The 22,878-nt window shown below is 44.2% G+C and overlaps 1 long non-coding RNA gene across 6 annotated transcripts in view; it reads left to right on the plus strand.

Moving 5' to 3' along the window:
* Nucleotides 1-2,263, plus strand: part of LOC147584180 (uncharacterized) — a 40,588-nt gene extending 38,325 nt beyond the window's left edge. For 2 of the 6 annotated variants that reach the window (XR_015253260.1, XR_015253299.1), the window contains exon 7: nt 187-350. This is a non-coding gene — a long non-coding RNA (uncharacterized LOC147584180). Of the gene's footprint in view, nt 1-186 lie in introns of all 6 variants that reach the window. The other 4 variants (XR_015253271.1, XR_015253303.1, XR_015253282.1 and 1 more) reach the window with 4 other exon arrangements.
* Nucleotides 2,264-22,878: the final 20,615 nt, after the last annotated feature.

The raw sequence follows: 22,878 nt of genomic DNA on the forward strand, positions 1-22,878 counted from the left end.
GCAGCTCTAAGGCCCTCTTCAGAATCTGTTACCTGGTTGGCACTTGGCTGTCCTCCTATTCCCTACGCCACTGTTTTCCATCTCCATTGGGACCCAACCATCTTCTGGCTTTCCAGAGGGATTCCTCACAGTTTTGACAGGACCTCAGACTCATCCAGCTCCTTATCACTTTCATTTTTCCTCCAGGGTCGGACTGTGGTGAGGGAGCCAGCAGACCTTTGTTAGTTTATCATGTTGCTGGAAACCAGAAACAGCAGTGAGAATGGACTTTAAAAGCAGCCTCTTGAAGACTATTAAATATGGAGAACAAACAGAGGGTTACTGGAGGGGTTGTGGGAGGGGGGTGGGCTAAATGGGGAAGGGGCATTAAGGAATCTACTCCTGAAGTCATTGTTGCACTATATGCTAACTAATTTGAATGTAAATTTAAAAAATAAAATTAAAAAAAAAAACAGCCTCTTGATAACCATGTGACCTCAGGCTAGTTATTTAAGTTTGGACATCTGTGAAATATGGCTGATAATGGGTTGCTTCAGAGGGTTATTGTGGGTTGGCACAGCACTGGCACATAGTATCAGTTAATCATATGAGCTATTGTTATTATGGCAGGGTGTAGGCCATCATCAGTGGGGAGCTGAGGCTGGTGGTTAGAATTGTGGATTTGAATGTCACATCCCTGTGGTAATGAAGAATGAGGAATTAAGATGGTGTAGGGAGGGGTCCTGGCATTTAAGGGTTAATGGACAAAGAAAGAAAAGGAGAGGGAGAGGGAGGGTGTATCTCAGGAAGAGATAGGGACACAGAGCCAGGGGAAAGGAAAGTCTCAAGAAAAGGAAGGGGGTCATCTGCAGAACCAGAGGCTCTGGAGAAAACAAATTTTTGTTTTTAATTTTTTTTTTTTAGCAGTCAGATACTCCTTGGTGAATTTAGATCAGTTTTAGTGGAGAGGAGGGGACAGAAGCCAGATTATAGCCAGTTGGGAAAGAAAGAGGAAGTAAAGAAGTAGAGACATGTATAGACCTTTCTTCCCAAATATTTGGCTGTGAAAAGAAGGAAAGATATTAAGGCGATGTCTGGAATAAGTGTCCAGTCAGAAGAAACACAAGTGGGTTTGTTTCTTGTAGGTAGAGAGCCAACTCCATCTCTCCCATCTCTTTCCCCTTCCTTCTTCCCTTCTCATTCACCCCTTTCCTCTTCCTTCCTTCTAGTTCTCTTCTCTAAGCTTAACTTTGGATCATTCTGCAAATGAAGCAGGTGACTAGGAAGCTCTGGGAGAGAGAGTGCAGCCAACTTGAGGAGGGCAGGGTGAACGGGGAACAGCACTTGCCCTGAGGAGCAGAGCAATGGGGTCCCAAGCCCAGGTGTGCCTTGGATCCTTGCCCGTTGTTGCAGGTGGGGAGGAGCCGTATCAGTGTAGGTAGGTTTGCGATGGGGAGAAATGGGGTAGGGGAGGAAAGTAATCAGGGTTTCTGCCAATGTATTTAGTTTGGTTTATTAAGAACCTCAGGAATCTTGAAATGGGCATCTTCATCTTTCCCAGAGACGGGTAATATTCTCTTCTCACAGAGCTCTGCACAAGACTAGGATAAACTGATGTGTGTGGAAGGCCCTTGTGAGCTGTGAGCTGTGCATTGCTGGCAGAGGAAAGGCATTCACTGAAAATATCTAATTTTGCCTGGTTATTGGCTCAGATGATGCCAGGACTCCATTACACAGTGATGACCCCTGGGGGGACGCAGGCACAGGGTCCATGGTGTGACCCATCCTTTTTGGAGTGATTTATTTTAAGTATCAGCAGACGGTTATGAGGTTCCCCCTGATTACTTAGAAATGAGGGAATCAGACTGCCTCCTACAGTCCAATACTGAAATGAACACACATTGAAGTGCAGCTGGAGGGGGCTGCGTAGATCCCAGCCTCAAAACCTTTCATGCCCACCAGATGTCTTCATAGGTTGACACGTGTCAGGTATTTTGGGCCCAGATGCTATTTGTGGAGATAACATCTCTACCACTTGGGTCTCTTAGATTCTGTTTTCAGCTACTTGTTGTATTTGTGTGTGTATGGGAGATGCATATGTGTGTGTGTGTGTATGCATCTGTGCAGATGTGCACATGTATTTAGGGGGTGGGATCTATCCGCTATATGCAGAAGTGCCAAAAAGAAAGAATGGTAGGTGGAGGGTGTACAGCATTCTTGATCTTCTAATATTCTGATTAAAAATACCCATAAAGCTGAGAACAAAAGGCATTAAGAGCCCTCGATTTCTTTTTTTTTTTTTTTATTTTTTTTTCAACGTTTTTTATTTATTTTTGGGACAGAGAGAGACAGAGCATGAATGGGGGAGGGGCAGAGAGAGAGGGAGACACAGAATCGGAAACAGGCTCCAGGCTCCGAGCCATCAGCCCAGAGCCCGACGCGGGGCTCGAACTCACGGACCGCGAGATCGTGACCTGGCTGAAGTCGGACGCTTAACCGACTGCGCCACCCAGGCGCCCCAAGAGCCCTCGATTTCTAAAGGGAGGAGCTAGACCAATTATGCAGAACATGCCAAATGGGGATCAAAAAATCTGGTTCCATTGCTGCTTTGGGAGTATAAAGAGGCATGTAAATGATGGAGAGAGAGTGACCAAGAGCAGGAATCCCTGCCCACACGTACCTCAAAGGAAGGGCAGGAGGCTCCCTGAGAACCACTGAGAGAATGTGGTATCACCTTGAGTTCAGAGGGCAATCTGGAACAGATGCCTATTCCTTCCTAAAACTGAAAGCAAGAGGTCGTCTAGGGGCACCTGGGTGGCTCAGTTGATTAAGCATCTGACTCTTGATTTTGGCTCAGGTCATAATCTTGTGGTTTGTGAGTTCAAGCCCCGTACTGGGCTGCGCGCTGATAGCATGGAGCCTGCTTGGGATTCTGTCTCTCCGTCTCTCTCTGCCCCTTCCCTGCTCTCTCTCTCTCTCTCTCTCTCTCTCTCAAAATAAATAAACTTAAAGAAAAAAGAGGTTGGCTAGAGCCTGCCTGAGGAATCAGAGCTACTATGGGTGTGTGGTGGGCTTCCAGCAAGGACCCTGAAAAGGAAACCCAAAGGATACTGTCCTTGGGATTGGGTCTCAGGGCACAAGACAGAGACAGCAGTGATTAGGTTGGCTGGTGTGTGTGTGTGTGTGTGTGAGTGTGTGTGTGTGTGTGCATGTACACATGCATGCTTGTGTGTGAACTGGAAATTTATTCTCCCTAGGCACTGTTGGGAGATACTCATTATGCTCAGTTTCTCATTCAGAGAGGTGCATCTTGCAGTGGCCTCAACGCTTCCCACTAGAATCGTCTTCTGCCTCAGAATTCTCTGGAGGTGACTAGACTAGAAGGAAACCTGGTGCCTCAGAGCCTACGCATTTCAGCAGCTTCTCCTTGTCTTGCAATCCTCATATAGAAATAGAGGCAGGGTTGTTGGGCCTGTCTGGGCCTGGTAGCCAGCGATATGGCCCTTCCTGACCTCCACTCTCCTCGAACCTCCAGACGTCCTACTCTTGCTCACCAGTTTTCTAACCTGCTATCCCAGGCCAGAGAAATGAGGTAACACAGCTGCCACCAGTGCTGCCCAGTGCTGAGCGCAGGAGCTGTGAGGTCGGGGCTGCCAGCAGAAGTGCTGGCCCAGCTGAAACAAGGACCAAAGAGTGGGAAGGGTCACCATGTACCACACTGTGGACAGAGAGTGTGAAGTCCCAGTACTACACAGAGAGGGCTGCTTCCTCGAGATTTCTCAGCCCTCTTTGGAAGCTCTCAAAGAGCCCAGGAGTGCTGGCACATGCTATGACTCGGGCTCCCCTTCTGTAGCCTGCATCTCAGATCGAGTGGGACACACTCACATTATTAGGCCTTTTGTTCAGAAAGGGTTGCACATTTCATCAGCCTACAGGATTCTAAGCCTGGCTTTATCACTTAACAGTTGTGCGACTCTGCTTACGTGTGTGTGTCCCCTCTCTGAGCCTCGCTTTCTTCATCCTTGATCAGATCTATTCTAAACGGTTGCTGGAGGAATAAAATGAGATAACACACATAAAGTGACTTGCATAATGTCTGGGAAAGAGTAGAACATACAAATTGCTTTCTTTCCCCATCAGCTTTACCTGAAGCCTGGTCCCTAATGTGGCAGGGTCCCTTCCCTAAGGAAAGAAAAAACAAAAACCCTCAAGGTAATCTATGTGCATATGTGACAACATCCCTCATGACCTTGTAACAACGTGAGACCACTTAATCAGACTGCATGTTTGTATGTGTTACCATATATGGGAGACAAAGAAGAAAATATATAAAAAACCATGCCATGTGGCATTCAGGGCTCAGTTCTTCGGGTATGAAGCCAACTGAGTGGTGCCGGCAGGAATAAAGTTGCTTCCTGGAAAGAAAAGCCTTGGTGTCATGACTCTGTGCGAGAATCCTGCTACATTACTTGGGGGCTCGTCCAGGATTTGGAGATGGTGCATTTCCACCTCCTTTGCTGCAGGAGATATGAATCCCGGAGGGCCGGGAGAGGCAGCCTTACCTGGAGCCAGCAGATGGCTTGATCCACAAGAGACTAGCCCTCCCAGTACCAGGGTGAGGACCCTGTGTGCGCCAATGGAACCCATAAGGCCCAGGAACCAGCTCAGGGAGCGCTGCCCATCAGACTGGTAAGAACCAGGGTTCATTTTGGCAGGCCTGCCCCTAAGAGGCAGAAGGGGAGCCTGATCACCTCCCAGAGTTGCCCTAGTAGTTCCACAAGGGATGAGGAACAAAGCCGCAACTCTAAGGCACTGAATGTAGGGAGATCGATGGATTGGAGTTGCTGTGTGACTGTGTGTGGGGACTTGTCTCTCATTCATTTCCTGGGTCAATGACTATGATAATTAGAGCCAACTGTCTTTGGATAGTCTACCTAAGAATGGGGACTTTAAGGAATATTCCCAAATAGCTGCTGAAACTCTCTTCATTTTGGGAAAATTCCCTGTCTTCTCTCAACTGACATTGGCTTCCTAATTCCACTAATGGAAAACAAAACAAAAGAAAAGAAACCTGGAGTCTGCTCCTCTGTCTGATCTGACAAGATTTAAAACTGGGAATTCTTTCTCTGCCTTTTGCTGGCACCTGGCCTCTTCTGCTTTCCCTCCTCCCCCCCCCCCCACCCCCGCCCCGCCCCCCTCCTGTTTCTGCACCACCTGGGGGGCAGCCTGCATAACTGCTCTTTAATGCCTCAGACACCGTCAGCTCCTCCTCCCACCCTAGAGGCCTTGGAGCGAAGACCACCCATTTCAGATTTCCCCACCAGTGCTCTAGGTAAAAATTAACCATGGGGAGCAAATTGTCTTAAATGGATCCAAGTAAAATGTATTCAGTGTTTAAGCTAATTTAAGTTTGTTGGTTTGAAACAGACAATGTTTATCAACAACAACAAAAACTTTTATTCAACAACAACAAGAAAAACTTTTATTCTACCTAGATTTGCTGAAGGTCAAGTATGCCTATGTTATCTCTGTTCAAATTTGTTAGCAAAAGGATGACCTAAAGTAATGGTTAACTTCGTCTGTCTCATAGTTTTCATGAGTAATTGTTAAGATAGCTTTCAAAGTCTTTGGTAAACTAAAATGTTAAAGTTTAAATTGGGATTAAATTCATTGGAGATCTAACAAGATAAGAGGCTAAAGCACTAATTACTAGATGTAGGTGTGTGCTTTTGACTTGTTGCAGAGAAACTAAAGATATTTGGACCTGTTGGAAAACATGCTTTGTGCTTAATTGATTCATAAGTTTGCTGTCTAAAAAATTCTGATGTAACAGTTCACAATTGGTTACTACTTAGTTTTCACTGGAGACTAAGGTTTGTAAGAGTTAAAAATCTGCCAAATATAGTTAAGACTAATGAAAATAAGAAAAACAACTCTGCATGTAAAAGAGTAGATACATAAATATATATATAAGAAATGATAATGCATTTTTTGTTAAAGTTAAAAAAGTAATTTTGTCCTAAATGAGACTGGTTGTTTATATATATATATATAAAGGCTTAGGTCAAAATCTAAAAGCAAAGTTATAAAAGGTTTGTAAAGAAAAATCTTAAAAAAATTTTTATATATGGTCAGGAGATCTAAGGTTATGCTAAATTACCCACTATCTTACAGACACAAAACCCTGGTGGCCTTCCTGGAAAGGTTAAGGGAGGCTCTCGTTAAATATATGGCTATCTCCCCTAACACCCTTGAGGCTGAGACGATTCCAAAAGACAAATTTGTCATTCAGTCGGCCCCGGATATTTAGAGAAAACTGCAAAAACTGGCTGTTGGTTCAGAAGGGACCCTGGAGGAGCTCTTACAAGCTGCCAATTGGGTAATTACAACCAAGATCAAGAAGAGAATTTAAAAAAAAAAAAAAGCAAAAAACAAAAAACAAAAAAACAGAAAAAGAGGCTTAAAAAAAAAAATCTGAGGCCTTAGTTGTAGCCTTACATAATATGTCAGACCGGACTTCCCGAGGTTCCTGGCACCAAGTGCCATCTGTATGGCCGTTCAGAGCACTAAAAGTAAGAAGGTCCTCAGAGAGGACAACCAAAATGAAAACCCCTTAAGCCATGCCCCTTACATGGTGGAGACAATCACTGGGGATGAATGCCCTTGGGGACCTCTATCTGTGAGGGCTCAGATTACCAGTGTCCCTGGAAGGGACTGATGGGGCCTGGGGCTCTTCATGGTGGCTCCCCTAAACCAACTATCTAGCAGAAACCCAGAGCCTCAAGCAATTCTAAATATAGAAGGAAAACTGGTTGATTTCCTTCTCTTTTTTTTTTTTTTTTTAATTTTTAATGTTTATTTTTGAGAGAGAGAGAGACAGACAGAACATGAGTGGGGGGCGGGGCAGAGAGAGAGATGGAGACACAGAATCTGAAGCAGGCTCCAGGCTCTGAGCTGTCAACACAGAGCCCAACGAGGGTCTTGAACTCAGAAACCGCAAGATCATGACCTGAGCTGAAGTCGGACACTCAACCTATTGAGCCACCCAGGCACCCCAGTTGATTTCCTTCTTGACACCAGAGCTACATTTTCTGTCCTCCTTTACACTCTAGGCCAACTATCCAAACTCAGCATGACGATTAGAGGCATCTCCAGAAAACTTATAACTAAATTTTTCTCTCAGCTCCTGGGATACATATGGGAAAAACTAATTTTTTTCTCATTCTTTCTTGATAATACCAGAGAGCCTTACTCCCTTGCTAGGAAGGGACATTATAACTAAATTAGAGACTATAATACTACTAACTCCAGAACAAATAAACAATTGTGTAAGTTTTTGGGAATTACTGCATTTTGTAGGCTGTAAATACCAGGGTTCAGGAAAATATTTTGCCTGTTATATCAATTATTAAAGGAGACTCAATCCCACCTATCCCCGTCACCCCCCCCCCCCCCCCCCATATAAATAAACTAGGGTCTGACTCCTAGACACTGTCTCCAGCCCTTGGAATGCTTACAAACAGAGCAGGGCAATTACTATTACCAAGCTCACAAAGCTAAAAGATCATTAAAACACAGCATCAGGCCTTTCATTTGGGGGGGGGGGGGGGGGACAAAACTTATCAAATGGCCCAAAGGATATTTACTGGAAAAAATTTGTCAAGGACAGTTCTGCAAGTAGTATTAGCCTGTGAAGTATGTCTTAGAAACAATCCTCTCAACCACAAACTTGCTCTCCCAGGCAGTCAAGAAACTGGAGGCCATCCAGGAAAGACTGACAATTAGGTTTCCCTCAGATGCCAAGGTCAAAGGAATTCCAACATCTGTTGGTATGGATTGATACTTCTACTAATCGAGTAAAGGCCTTCCCCTACAAGACAGAAACGGCACAAAAAGTAATAACAGTTCTGCTCTATAAAATAATACCCAGGTTTGGCTTACCTAAAGATTTGCAAATTAATAATGGTAAATGGCTGCCTGAACTCTTTCTCTAGTAGAACTCCTGGCTCTTGAAAAAGTTTTATACCTCAAAATAAAGCAAACTGCCTGCTTATACTCAGCAAAACTCTAAATAACACCTTACAGGTATTAGATGCTTTAAATTTTTTTTTTAATTAAGTTAGGGCCGAACTCTTGGCAATAGAGCCACCATTGATTACTTACTGTTCCCCCTCCTCCATCAGCTGGGTTATGAGAGGTTCCCTGACACATGTTGTTTACAAAGTCAGGGTCTCTCCTAGATTGTTTGACAGGTTTGGGAACTGGGGACATTATCTTAAATGCCATCTTGTTGGTCAATATAATCTTTACTTTGTGTCTTTCTCCTTGTGTCTGCTAATGTTTATGCTGCCTCATGCCTGCCAGCTTTCCTGTAGAACCATACTGTGGGCCACTCGACTGACCCTTGCGTAGACTCAAACTGCTGTACCTCTATATTGTCCCTTATCAGCTTGAAGAAGCCAGAACAGTCGTCATCCCTGTTCCCTAATGGGAGTTAGGGGCCCTATTCCAGGGGGAGAAATGAATAGGGAAAGGGTTAACATTAGGCAGGGAGAGATAAGAACCTTCAGGGAGGCAGCTGCAAGTGGGAGGCTAAAGAACAGATGGGGTTCTCTCTTTATAAAATCCTTTATGGGCACCCTCCCCCCATTATTAAGGGCCTAAGGGGGTATCTAAATGAGGCAATAAGACAACAGATGTGGGCCCTTGGCTTTACCCTAACCACCTTATGCCCCTAGGTCAGGGAGCGATTACCTGTGAGTCTGACCACAGACACTCACCCCTTTAAACCAAGGGATGCAATATAAATAAAGGAATGAAATGTCCAACCCCTGAAACCCCATTGGAGGGGCCTGTTCACTGTCATTTTGGCCACCCCTACTGCAGTTTAGCTGAAGTGGGTCCCTGGATTCATTACATCAGAGTGAAGCTAGCATCTCGAAACTGGGAGTGCATTCCTGATCCATCAACACCATATAAGCTGACCATACCGAAGAAGCAATCTGCAACTCCAGAGGCTCTGGGAGACTGCAGCCCTGCTTTAGTCACTCAGGAAGCTGACTAATCTACGTGTGGCAGAAGCTTGAAGAATCGACAGTCCGGCAAAACAAAAGACGGTCCTTGTTTTCTATATCTGTTTCCTTACTGTGATGCACTGTCACACCTTGTTTCTCGCTATTATGATTCTTGCTCTGCTCTTTGCCGTAGGATTGGCTGAGGCTGCCCAGGCCTGCTAGAAAAGTGGTGAGAGGTTTCTGTTAGCACTCACCTTCCTTTTGTGGATAGGATACTTCGTTGGTACCAACATGGGGAAACAATGGCCATAAGAGATTAGAAAATTAGATCCCCACAAATTTCCTAGTAAAACAAAATACCCCAGTTCTACTACTGGGGTTTGGGTTCTCAAAAGCTCAATCATTGGGAAAAACTGTCTTGTCTGGTGGGGTAAAAGTTCATCATCATCTCTGTTAAAAACTTAACATGCCTTAAAACAGATTTTATAACTGAACTGCTCAGAAAACCCAATGGTGGGGGACCCCAAATTACCTTGAGCCAGGTCCCCACCCCTTTTCTAACTTCTCTCATCTCTGAGAGGCCTGGGACAATGTCAACACAGCCATGAAATGGTGGGCCCCAGGTGGACTATACTAGATATGTGGAAGGACAGCCTATATGGTACTTCCCTCAGTCTCGTCAGGGTCATATGTGCTGGAAACCATTCGTCCATTTTTCTTCCTGCTCCCACTTGCCAGAGGGAAACATTTCTGAGTCCAAATGTATGGGAACAGGGAGACTTAAAGGAAACAGTGTGCCTTACAAATTGGCAATTAAAAAGATGATAAATGGCCTCCCAAGCGTATAATCCAATATTATGGCCCTGCCACCTGGGCAGAGGATGGGTCCTGGGGCTACCACACTCCCATTTACATGCTAAACCACATAATCAGACTACAAGCAGTTATAAAAATTATAACTGCCAATAAAACTGCCAGAGCTCTTAACTTACTAGCCAAGCAGCAAACCAAAATGTGCAATACTATCTATGAAAATCGCTTGGCCTTAGATTATCTGCTTGCTTCTGGAAAAAAGAAAAAAAGCTTTATAAAAAGTTTAACCTAAGCAACTGCTGTTCTCAGATAAATAATGGGGGGAAAAAGTCATAAAAGAGATCACAAATCAAATAAAAAGGATTGATCATGTCCCCATCCAGACCTGGAACAGTTGAAACCTAGGGAGTTATTTGGAGGATGGTTTTCAACTTTTGGGGGATTCAAACTCTCTTAAAAATATCCTCCTAATTCTGGGAGGTTGCTTAATTCTCCCTTGCTTGGCTCCCTTGGTCTGTCTCCAGTCTCATTGAGGCCATGATTTTAAAAAAAAGGATGGCCATTCATGTAATGATGTTACAGAAATACAAACCTCTAAACCAAGATGATGCTCTTTGATCCAAAATAGAGGGGTCTGAGCATCAATGGGGTAGGGTCCCCTCTCTAAGGAAAGGAAAAAAAAACAACAAAAAACCATTCAAGGTAACCTGGCTATGTGCGTACGTGACAACATCCCTCATGACCTTATAACATGAGACCATTTAATCAGACTGCATGTTTGTGTGTTAACATATATGGAAGACAAAGAAGTAGAAAATATATAAAAAACTACGCCATGTGGCATTTGGGGCTCAGTTCTTCGGTACAAACCCAACAGAGTGGTGCCGGCAGGAATAAAGTTGCTTCCTGGAAAGAAAAGCCTCGGTGTCACGACTATGCACGAGAACCCTACTACACTAATAGTGCACATAGGGCGAGCATTGCTTGCTGGGAAGAGGGAGGGCAGGTTCTGTCCACACCCTTGTACGCTGGCTGTAATGGTGGGGAGACTGGGCCTGTTCCTCTTAGCCATCCACTCCCTGGGGGGATGCCACCTGCAGGACAGGGCGGGAAGGAGGTCAACTCTGTGAACACTGGGGCCAGGTGATGCAGGGTGAGAGGTCTGTGCAGAGTGCAGACAAAACTCCACAACCTGAAAGAAAGACCCAGCTCAACAATGCTCTTTTCAAGTGCCCATCCTCAAACCTAACGGGCCTTCACCTGGCCCTGCAGCTCCAGTCTCACACCTTGAGCCCACCTTCCACGTTACACCAGAGGGCACTTCCTGAAACGCTAGCCCATTTGCATCCCTCCTCTTCTCAAAATCCTCAGTGGCTCCCTCGTGGTTAAATCTGTGCTTTTCAAATAATGAAAAAAGGACCTTTAGTGAGTTCTGAAATCAATTTAGTGAATTGCAATCAGCATTAAAAAAATTGAATGGGGGGCGCCTGGGTGGCGCAGTCGGTTAAGCGTCCGACTTCAACCAGGTCACGATCTCACGGTCCGTGGGTTCGAGCCCCGCGTCGGGCTCTGGGCTGATGGCTCGGAGCCTGGAGCCTGTTTCCGATTCTGTGTCTCCCTCTCTCTCTGCCCCTCGCCCGTTCATGCTCTGACTCTCTCTGTCCCAAAAATAAATAAACGTTGAAAAAAAAAAAAATTAAAAAAAAAAAAAAATTGAATGGATGGGGCGCCTGGGTGGCTTGGTCGGTTAAGCGTCCGACTTCAGCTCAGGTCATGATCTCACAGTTCCTGAGTTCGAGCCCCGCATCGGGCTCTGTGCTGACAGCTTGGGGCCTGTTTCGGATTCTGTGTCTCCCTCTCTCTCTGCCCCTCCCCTGTTCATGCTCTGTCTCTCTCTGTCTCAAAAATAAATAAACGTTAAAAAAAAATAAAAAAAAAATGAATGGATTAAATGTCAGCCTCAGTCATATATAAGTATTGTTTTGTGAAACATTTATTTCAGATTATTTTAAATTTTTTTTTTCAATGTTTATTTATTTTTGGGACAGAGAGAGACAGAGCATGAACGGGGGAGGGGCAGAGAGAGAGGGAAACACAGAATCGGAAACAGGCTCCAGGCTCTGAGCCATCAGCCCAGAGCCCGATGCAGGGCTCGAACTCACAGACCGCGAGATCGTGACCTGGCTGAAGTCGGACGCTTAACCGACTGCGCCACCCAGGCGCCCCTATTTCAGATTATTTTAAATGTAAGCATTTACATTTAAATGGTAGCTCCTCTTGGGAGCTACCTGAGTATAATCTGAACCTCTCAGCCTCCATGCTTGAAGGACAGGGAGGACCAAAGAAATGCAGGCTTTTCCAGGTGGGTAGGTGGCACTTTTAATAAGCAAAGGGATCTTATATAACGAGGCTTCTCTTGGGCAGCTGCAAGATGAATGGACCCCCGTATCCACCCCTTAAATCTTAAAAGCCAATAGAGAGGACTTAACTGGGCTCAGTCACATGTACAGTACAGGTGTTCTCAACTGTCTCACCATCTTAAGGCTATGCCCTAGGAGCAGCCTCCAGGGGGGAAAAAGCAAGTGGAACCCACATTCCCAGGGCAGGGGAGCAGGTGAGGAGCCTCCAAGTGCCCAGGTCCAGCTCATGGGCCAACTGGCAGTCATATCTTTCTGATGACATTCCCCAACAGCTATAACATATTCAGTGAAGTGCACAAGTATTGAGTGTGCAGCTTGATGGATTTTTATATGTGCATACTCTCATTTAGCCACCACCTAGACCAAGGCATAAAACATATCTGGTATCTCAGAAGGCTCCCTCATGCCCCTTCCCAATCCAAACTAACCCCCCTCACTCCCTGAGAGTTCATCACTGTTCTGACTGATATAATCATCAATTAGTTTTGCTGGTTCTTGAACTGAATGGGGTTTTGGGGGTTGGCTTCTTTTAGCTCAGTATGTCTGAGATACATTCGTGATGTTGTGTGTAGCAGTAGTTTGTCTGCTTTCATTATTCTGTTGTGTGAATGCACCACAATTTCATTATCCATTTCTCCTGTTGATGGACGTTTGGGTTGTTTCCACTCTTTGGCTATTATGAACAAAGCTCCTGGGAATAATTTTATACCTGTCTCTTCATTTCTACTCATTTCTTTTAGCCATGCTAATCGGAGTAAAATTTGTGAGCCTCAGGGTAGATGTATGATAACTATTAAAACTTCCAGGCGTTTTTTTTAAATGTTTATTTTTTTTTTTTTTTGAGAGGGAGAGAGATCGTGATTGGGGAGGGGCAGAGAGAGAGAGGGAGACACAGAACCCGAAGCAGGCTCCAGGCTCTGTACTCCCAGCACAAAGGCCGATGCGGGGCTCGAACTCACAAACCGTGAGATCATGACCTGAGCCAAAGTTGGATGCTCAGCCTACTGAGCCACCCAGGAGCCCCTAAAACTTCCATTTTTTTTAGAATAGTTACATTTGAGATTTATATGTGCATACGTTCACATACACATACAATGTCTATTGCTATGGTTCAGGTGGCCATGTAAAATGATTTTATTATTGTGGATCTTGGTATAACATACACACACATACACAATACACACAATGAAAGCCACTCATTAGAGGAGAAAGTCAAATTCCTTAGCATGGCTCACAAAGCAGGACCCAACCTGCTTCTGTCTCTACTGCCTCAACTCCCACCATCTCTTCAAGGTCTTGGCTTGCCTTAAAAATCTTCTTCCTCTGTTTTGGTTGTGGACTCCTACTTTTCCCTGAATATTCATTTCAAATGAATAGCTTTTTAAGAAGACTTCCCTGATCACCCCTTTCTCCTCTCCCTTTTTGCCCCTTTAGAACCTGTGCATCCCTCTATCACAATGCTTAGTGCCTTGTATTCTGTCTCCTACTGAATTATTTCCTTATACAAGAGCTCCTCGAGGGAAAACTGTGACCCACCTTTAGCCTCTAGGGTAAACATTTGTTCTTTACCTTCCACCTCCATCATCCATTCTTTTAGTGACAGCCCCTAGTATTAATCCAGGGAATTACCATTCCTGCTCTCATTACTGGTAGCTCACTTGTGGTCCCATTCATTGAGGTGCTTGTGACCACAGTCTGGGCCCTCATCATATCCAATATCCTTGGCCATAGAGCTCAGTTGCCTAGCTGGTTGGAAAGGACTTTGGGAGTCTTGGACCCCATTGTCTATGTTTTCTCCATCCCCAGTCGCCCTGTGGTCTATAGCCCATTATATACTGGGCGTTGTACTAAGTGCTTTACATTTACAATTTTATTTAATTTTCACAGCAGCTCTATGAGCTGAAGGTACTATTATCATCGCCATTTACATATGAGCACTCTGGGTCAAAAATGTTAGATAGCACTTACCTAGTATACTTCCAGGACTGGGCCTTAGAGTAAAAATTCAGGGCTGCCTTTGTATCAATGATAAAACATTCAACTTTAACTCTATTGAGAGCAGATGCTTACAGAAAATAATTTTCACGTGTAAGTAGGTTTTTCACAGGTGTTGCAGAGGTGACCCACTTTTCTCTAAGCATTTTAAAGATATCATCCCATTGTCTTCTGGCCTCCATCATTTCTGATAAGTAGTAAGCTGTATTTCTATTTGTTCTTCTGTTTATTTCATTTGTCTATATGTATTTTTTTCCTTCTGGATATATTAAAGACTTTCTCCTTATCTTTAGTCATTAGTAATGTGATTATGATGTGCCTGCTCATGGTTTTGTGTGGATGTGGGTGTGTATTTATCATGGGCGCAGTTTTCTGAATTTCTTAAATCTGTAGATTGCAGTTTCTTCTATTGAATTTGCAAAATTTTCAGCCATTATTGCTTGCTATATTTGTTTTCTTCCTAGTTTTCTGTCTCTTTTTGTTCTGGGATTCCAATGACACAGATGTCAGATTATTTAATGTTTCTTATTGAGACTCTGTTCATGTTTGAAAAATATTTCTTTATTTTGTAGTTGTTTGGATAATTTCTGCTGATGTGTCTTTACTTTCACCTCTACTTTTAAAGTGTTCGGTATTTAGTATGCTGTTATCTAGTGTTTTTTTTTTTTTTTATTTCAAATATTGTTTTTTTTTAGTTTGTGAGGTTTCATTTGTCTTTTTAGAATTTTCTTATCTATCCTGAAATTCACCAGCTCTTTAGCTGTTACATTCATCTTTTCCTATAAAATATACGTTTAAAATGTTTATTTTGAGAGAGCGTGTGAGCAGGGGAGGGAGCAGAGAGAGAAAGAGAGAGAGAGAGAGAGAGAGAGAGAATCCTAAGCAGGCTTCGTGCTAAGCATGGTAACACTATGCTGAGTGAATGAAATGATTCTAAGAATAGAAGACTGTCTTTCGATTCTGTGGTCTTTCTCTGAAAAGTATTAAGTTTTGTCCTAGTGAATGATTCAGTTGTTAACAGATCACCTTAATCCTGTGGAAGTGTAGTTTCAGCCTTTATTAGGGTTGTCCCTTCCAGTTCTATCCTATTCCTAGGGTGTAGACCTTAATCCTAGGATGTGGTCCTTACTCTTAACCTATGGGTAATTTACAGTGTCACCCTATGTATGAACTGTAAGCAGTCAGACAAGTATTGGAGGAGAATCAGCACACAGATTTTAGGGAAACTCTTCTGTGCTTCCATCATTTGCTGGATTTCACGCCTCAATTTCCAGTCACTCAAGCCCTCTGCACATTGTAAAAAAGGGATGTGCCTTTAGGGGAAGATCTTACTCAATGTGTTTCCTTTATTTCAAGGATTGGATCCCTTTAGGTTCTGCCTGCTTTGGCTGCTGTCTAGTGCCTTAAGGCAAATGTTTTTTAAAAAATTTTATCTGGAGTATATAATTGTTATGTGGGAGGGTTACTTTTAGACAGGCTATTCCGCTCCTACCAGAAGCAGAATCTTTTCCTCACTTTTCTTTCTGCTAATCTCAACATGAGTGAATATGGAAGAACTAAGAAGTCAGGGAAGCAATGACACAAAGCCCTGAGGTACACTCAACAGGGCTAATAGGAAACGGGCTGTATGATATAATGGTTAAGAGCATAGGCTGTAGAGACAATCTTGGGTTTAATCTGAACCCTGCCACTTATCATCTGTATGAGATTACACAAAATGCTCCACTGATTGCGTCCCTATATTCTTACCTGCAAAATCAGAATGATAGTGTTGTTTTCATAGTTTTTGAGGGAGTGAGGGCACCATATCTGGCATATAATCATAACCAAAGGTGGTCACTACTGTTAAGAGAACAATGTGTTCTTTCACAGAGGGCTTGAAAGAGAGGGGACAAAGCTAGAGGAATCTCTCTTCCAGACAGTATGTGGATGACTTCTATTGGGGCTTTTCAGACTAGAAGTCTATGCCTCCAACTGTAGACATTCACAGTTGTTTGGAAATAAGCAAAGTCCCAAACATTAGAACATTTTTGCATTCCAGGTAAAGCTTATCAAGACGGGGGGGTGGGGGTCTGAAATAAATCTATCAAGAATTTTAAAGGGAGATTTATTCAACGTTTATTTATTTTTGGGACAGAGAGAGACAGAGCATGAATGGGGGAGGGGCAGAGAGAGAGGGAGACACAGAATCGGAAACAGGCTCCAGGCTCCGAGCCATCAGCCCAGAGCCCGACGCGGGGCTCGAACTCCCGGACCGCGAGATCGTGACCTGGCTGAAGCCGGACGCTTAACCGACTGCGCCACCCAGGCGCCCCTTAAAGGGAAATTTAAAGAGATGATGGAGTTAAACAAGTAGCTGGTGGAAATGCATAATCAAGGGCAGAGGCTAGGAGATGATGCCTTCCCCCAAACCCTATTGCAATATAGGTCTCTTTCCTGAGCACTCCAACCAGCATAAAGTAGTCTTTTTTTTTCTTAATTTTTAAAATGTCTATTATACATTTTTAAAAGAGAGAGAGAGAGAGATAGAGCACAGGCAGAGGAAGGCAGAGAGACACACAGAATGTGAAGCAGGCTTCAGGCTCTGAGCTGTCAGCACAGAGCCCAATGCGGGGCTTGAACTCACAAACAATGAGATCATGACCTGAGCCGAAGTCAGATGCTTAACTGACTGAGCCACCCAGGCCCTCCAAGCATAAAGTAGTCTTAATGACCAAATCCAAGTATGTCTGGGAAGATTTTTTTATTGATGTAAAATTAACAGAAAATTCCCAATTAAACCATTTTAAAGTGTGTAAGTCAATGATTTCCCATACATTTATGATGTTATACAATCTTCATCAGTGTCTAATTCCAGAACATTTTCATCACCCCAGAAGGAAAACCCATTCCTGTTAGTCTGTATTCCCTCTTTCTCTCAGCCCCTGCCAACCACCAGTCTACTTTCTGTTTCTATGAATTCATCTCTCTGGACATTTCATGTAAATGGAATCATACAATATGTGACTCCTTGTGTTTGGCTTCTTTCACTTGGCATAATGTCTTCAAGTTTCGCCCATTGCCTGGAATTTTTTAGACACTCATTTTTGAATAAACTCCTTTGTCTCTTGACTTTTTCAAGTTAACTCCATGAGGGTTTCCTGTAGGGAACAGGGAACCTTGAAGTGTAGCAGGTTCTCGACAGAGTCATGACACAGAGGCTTTTCTTTCCAGGAAGCAACTTTATTTGTGCCGGCACTGTTCAGCTGGGTTCATACCTAAAAAATTGAGCCCCGAACGCCATGTGGCCTAGGTTTTTAAATTTATTTTCTACTTCTTTGTCTCCCATATATGGTAACACACAAATAGGCTGTCTGATTAAGTGGTCTCATGTTACAAGGTCATGACGGATGTTGTCACATAAGCCTATAGCCAGGTTACCTTGAGGGTTTTGTTTTGTTTTTTTTTTTGGTTTTGTTTTTTGTTTTTCTTTCTTTAGGGAGGGGACCCTACCACAGTGGGGCACATTGACCCATTGCCAAGTTTCTGTTTCTACACCCCATTGACAGTGCTTTGAGGCTCTTCTGTAGGAGTACCTAATTCAGTTTTTCTTCCTGAAAGTCCTTTCACCTTGACTACAGTCAAAAGATTGATGTCTTTCTAAGGCACCTGGTTAAATGCAACAAGGTAGTGTTGTGTAGGAGGAAGTAGGTGTGTTTTAAAGTCAAATTGGATTTGAATTCCACCTCAGAGACTGCATATAGGTTTGGGGAATCCCAGAGTAGAGAAGACCTGTGTCCATTTAGGAGGCAGAGCCCGGGAAAGGGGCACATCCCTAGGGATATTGCATATGCCATAAAATGCTGCAAAACAAGTAGAGTAGAAATAGCTGCTGGTCACCATGACTGAGTCAGCCTTGAAGAGTTCCCAAACCTCTGTGCAGTGGGGGAGCAATAAAACAACTCTTCTGTGTGGCTAAGAGTAGAAAGAAAGTAGGTGAACAGTCTTAGCTCCACCTAACTTCTTATAATGGCAAATTCCCAGACATTTGTGGGGAACAGACAGGTGGCATAGAGAAGTGGCATAGAGAACCTGCAAACTTGGAGGAGACCTGCCAGACAGATTGAACAAAAGTAGTCAGGACAGTTGTCCAGAGGTCCAGAGTATGGGCACATTTTGGCACCTCACAGGAATACATGCAGACAGCAACGGCCAGATGCTAAACCGAGATTAAGTTTTTGCAAGTGAGATAAAGTTTTTGCAGTGCTACAGGATGAGGGCTCAAAACAGCAATTCCGTTCAATTTAGAGAAGGCAGTGTGCATTTTAGGCACTTCTGAGTAGGGAAGCAGAGAATCCTAAACTTAAAAAAAAAAAAATTCCCCCCCCTCCCCACTGCGTGTCATTCCGCTTAATTTCATTTTAAGCTCCTGAAATAGGTAGGGTCCCTCCTCTCTCTCTTTCAAAACATTACCTATTAGAGAAAAGAGCCTGTGATTGAGCCGAAGCATTGAAGAGGCAGAACCTTTTAGCTTTAAGAGGCTGACCAGCTGGCTCAGGGCAGTTTCTCAGCTGAAGCTTCTGGGGAAACTGCAGCAGGCACTCAGCTAGCAGCTTTGTCCTGGAAAGGGAGGGGTTAACTTAGACTTGGCCCCTGGCTGTTCTTGAGGCTAGCTCTTCTCAGCTGCAGGGCTTCCTTCCTCCTCCTCCTCCCACCCTTCTACCCTTCCTCTTTTAATGTTTTTTAAAATTGAGGTGAAATTCACAAAACAGAAATGTAACCATTTACAAGTAAACAACTCAGTGTCCTTTAGTACATTCACATTGTTGTGCAACCGTCACCTCTATCTAGTTCCAAAACATTTTCATCATCCTCAAAAGGGACTCCCCAACTCAAGAAGTCACTCCCCATGCCTCCTCCCAAAAGACCCTGGCAACCACCAATCTGCTTCTGGTCTCTTTGAATTTACCTATTCTGCACATTTCTTACAAATGAAATCACGCAATATGTGACCTTTCGTGTCTGGCTTCTTTTCTTATCCCTCTGGTAACTTTCAGTCCTATCTCTTCTCCCTGAAGATTTGGGGCCCACCCAAGAAATCCCCCAGGCATTTCCAAACTCTATTTTCCAGGACTTAGGCCAGAGAAAGGAAAGAAGGTCAGAGGGCAGGGGTGGGCGGTGGGAATGAAATTAGGTTAGGAAAAAAGCCACCAGCAATTTCTGATCAGGTCTCAGCCGCTGAATTTGTTTTGGAGGCCAATTATCTCGGGGCACTTAGGGTTTAAGTACCATGGCTGGGGCTTCTAAGCCATGCCACGTGTGAGACAGGCTTGCCCTGGCTTCTGACTTGAAACAGATGCTCTGTGCCCTTGAAGGCAAGTTGGGTTTTGGAAAAAAATGCAGCCCTATTGAAACTGTGGTGTGGCTGGATTTTCACCAAGCTGTATTTATAATCAGACAGAAAAACATGGGGAAATAGCTACGGTTCAAGTTGCTCCTTAACATTCCACGTGGCTGCACCTGGCCATAAGAACCAGGGATGCCGTGGAGACGCACATCATAAACTTGTGGGCCAGGTCCGTCACTTCTCTGATTAATATTATGGCGGAGTTTTGAAACTTTAAGTGGAGGAAATTGTAGAGGAGGAAATGGGAGGTGGTGGTTTCTCTCTTTGTGTCTGGTAAGAGAGCTGGCTGGTGGCTGGTTCTGTGGTTTCTCTCTCTGGCTTCAATGGTTTTTCTGTGGAGTGAGATGCCTACTTCTGTTTCCTAGGAGGGGAAGATGCGGGTTGAAATTATAGACCATGTTTTGAGTAGACTCCCTCTGGTTGTCTTCATGTAGGATGGGCTTATTTATCTTGACCTATGAAGGGCTGTCCACTTATGAAAATCATAGTGCCCATGCCTCTCCTCCCTCCAACATCTGTTACTCATGTGAAGCTGTATGGCCATGGGTTAGTCATTTCCCTTTAAAAAACTTCAGGTTTCTCAGCTGTATATCAAAGTATTAGATTGTGTAGTGGGTTGAATAGTGTCTCCCATCAAATTCATCATATCCACCCAGAACTTTAGAATGGGACTGTATTTGGAATTGGAGTCATTGCAGATGTAACTAAGGTAAGGATTGACATGAGATCCTACTGGATAGGATGGGTCCTAAATCCAAAGGAGAGTCTCCTTATTATGTAGTTGGGGTGCACCTGGCTGTGGGGGTCCCAAACAGACCAGGTTCGGCCAGTTGCCGCTGACAAAATCCAAAAGAGAGAGGCGAATGGTGGGGAAACAAAGATTTATTTCAGTGAGGTCGACACCAGGAAGACAGTCTCCAAAGTGCTGAAAATGTTTCTAGGCTTATATAAGGAAAATGTGGAACAAAGGTCCGTGGGTACATGCAGGTGGGCAGTACCGGTCAGGTCCATTGTTGTCTTGGGGTCATCACTGGCTGGGCCTTGCTGGCTCAGGACGGTCCCTACTGCATGATGGGGTAGTATCTGTTCCCTCATGACATGCTTTGCCCACAGGGCTCTTTTGCCTGAGTTAAGACATGAGCTGCAAATAACTTAATCAATTAGAAAGTTTGAGGTCAAAATGAAGGTAGTTGAAGTCCTCTTTCACTAAGATACAGAAAAGAGCATACAGCCACAAAGGAAAGGCCTTGTGAAGGTGAGGTAGGCAGAGATTGGAGGGATAAGTCTGCAGGCCAAGGCATATCAAGGATTGCCAGCAAGCACCAGAAGTTAGGTGAGAGGCAGGGAATTTCTCTCAGCCTCCAGTAGGAATCCGTTTTTCTGACACCTTTATTTTGCATTTCTGGCCTCTTGAAGTGTGGAGAGAATAGATTTCTGTTGTTTTAAGTGAGTATGTGGTACTTTGTTATGGTAGCCCTAGAAAATTGATACAGATTGGGTACTGTTTCTAGGATTAATCCATATCTTCATGGTGTTTGTAGTTTTTACAAAGTGTAGGCACATAATTTTTTTCTCATGGTAAATGTTTTGCCGGGTGTGATACTGTGATTTACGGTAAGAATTACACATTTGGTTTTCTTGTTCCTGGCACAAAGCTCCTAAAACCTTTGAAATTCCCTGTGGTGAAAGCCATAAAGGTGGTTTTTGTTATGCTAATGAGGCGACTTTCAGAGAGCTTTGAAGGATGAGGTCTGGTTGCCTGTGGAGCCAATCAAGTGATTAGAGGGTTGGAACTTTCTGTTCCACCACCTGACCCTCCACAGAGGGGAGAGGGGCTGGAGATTGAGTTCAATTACCAAAGGCCAATGACGTAATCAGTCACACCTACGTGATGAGGCCACCATAAAAACTCAGAAGGCCTGGGTTTGGAGAGCGTCTGGGTTGGTTGAACACATGGAGATTTGGAGAGAGTGGTATATTCGGAGGAAGCATGGTAATTCCATGTCCTTTCCCATACCTTGCCCTCAGCATCTCTTCCCATACCTTGCCCTCAGCATCTCTTCCATCTGGTTGTTCCTGAGCTACACCCTTTCATAGTAAACTGCTAATCTAGTAAGTAAAACGTATTTCTGAGTTCTGTGAGCCACTATAGCAAACTTATTGAGCTTGAGGAGGGGGTCGTTAGAACTTCCAGTCGATAGCCTGTTGGTAACAACCTGGACTTAAAAGTTGCTTTAGGAAACAGTGGTGGTGGGGCAGTCTTGGAGGACTGAACTCTTGTGGAATCTGATGCTATTGCAGGGTAGAGTCACAACTGACTTGGACACACAGCTGATGTCCAAGACTTTTTGCTGGTGTGTGGGCAAATCCCCCTCTTCCCACATTGGAAATTGGATTAATGAAGAACCTATTAACCAGGTAACTTTTCTGGGCTTCGGGTAGCTTTTACCAACCCGTTCCCCTGTTTGCAGGTGCTCAGAAAGATGACCTATTTACTGAAGTGACCTAGCAAGTCAGTGGTGGCCCTTGGGCTCCAGTTTGTGTGCTTTTTTTCTAGTGCAGTAGTCCCCCTCAGCTGAAAAGTTCTGAGTCCACGAGAATGAATGTGGAAATGCCTCTCATAGGCCTAAGCTGAAGGCTCTTTGGGGGGGAGGACCAGCCTTACCAGCTACACCTGGGTTACTATGGCTGAGGCCTGCCAGTTAGACTCAGGACTCAGCTTCCAGGGACTCACAGCTTCCTTGGACTCATGGCCTCCTCCTATCTTCGGAAACACTTCCTTCAGTCCCTTCCCCCACCCCTGGTAAATAGAGATCTCTGTTCTTTAGGCCAAAGGTGGGATAGCATGGTGGAGTGAAAAAGCATAGCAGGCCCAGGTTTGAATCCCAGCTCTGCAGTTTATTAGCTGTGGAACCCCTGGGTAATGACCTCACTTCTCCAAGATTCAGGTTCTTCAGCTACAACATGGAGATAACAATCCCTACCATGTAGAGTTTTTGTGAGAATTGGGGATAAATGTGTAAAACCTCTGGCCCACAGCCGCCGCTCTATAAAAACTGTTCCCATTATTTCCTCCTAATAGTTGCATTGGCTTTACTCCAACGCTTACACAAGGTCTGGTTTCAGTCTTGGATTAATTAGCTCTGCAGCTTTCCTTAATCCCATGAGCTCCAGCATCTTGCACAAGACCCCCTGTATGTGGGAAGGCATCCAACAAGAGACATTTACCAAGGGCATGTGCAAATCATGGTGTAATAGTGGAAAGGACATG

This window comes from Puma concolor, chromosome A1 (genome assembly GCF_028749965.1).
Source record: "Puma concolor isolate L17-30 chromosome A1, mPumCon1.1.hap2, whole genome shotgun sequence".
NCBI lineage: Eukaryota > Metazoa > Chordata > Mammalia > Carnivora > Felidae > Puma > Puma concolor.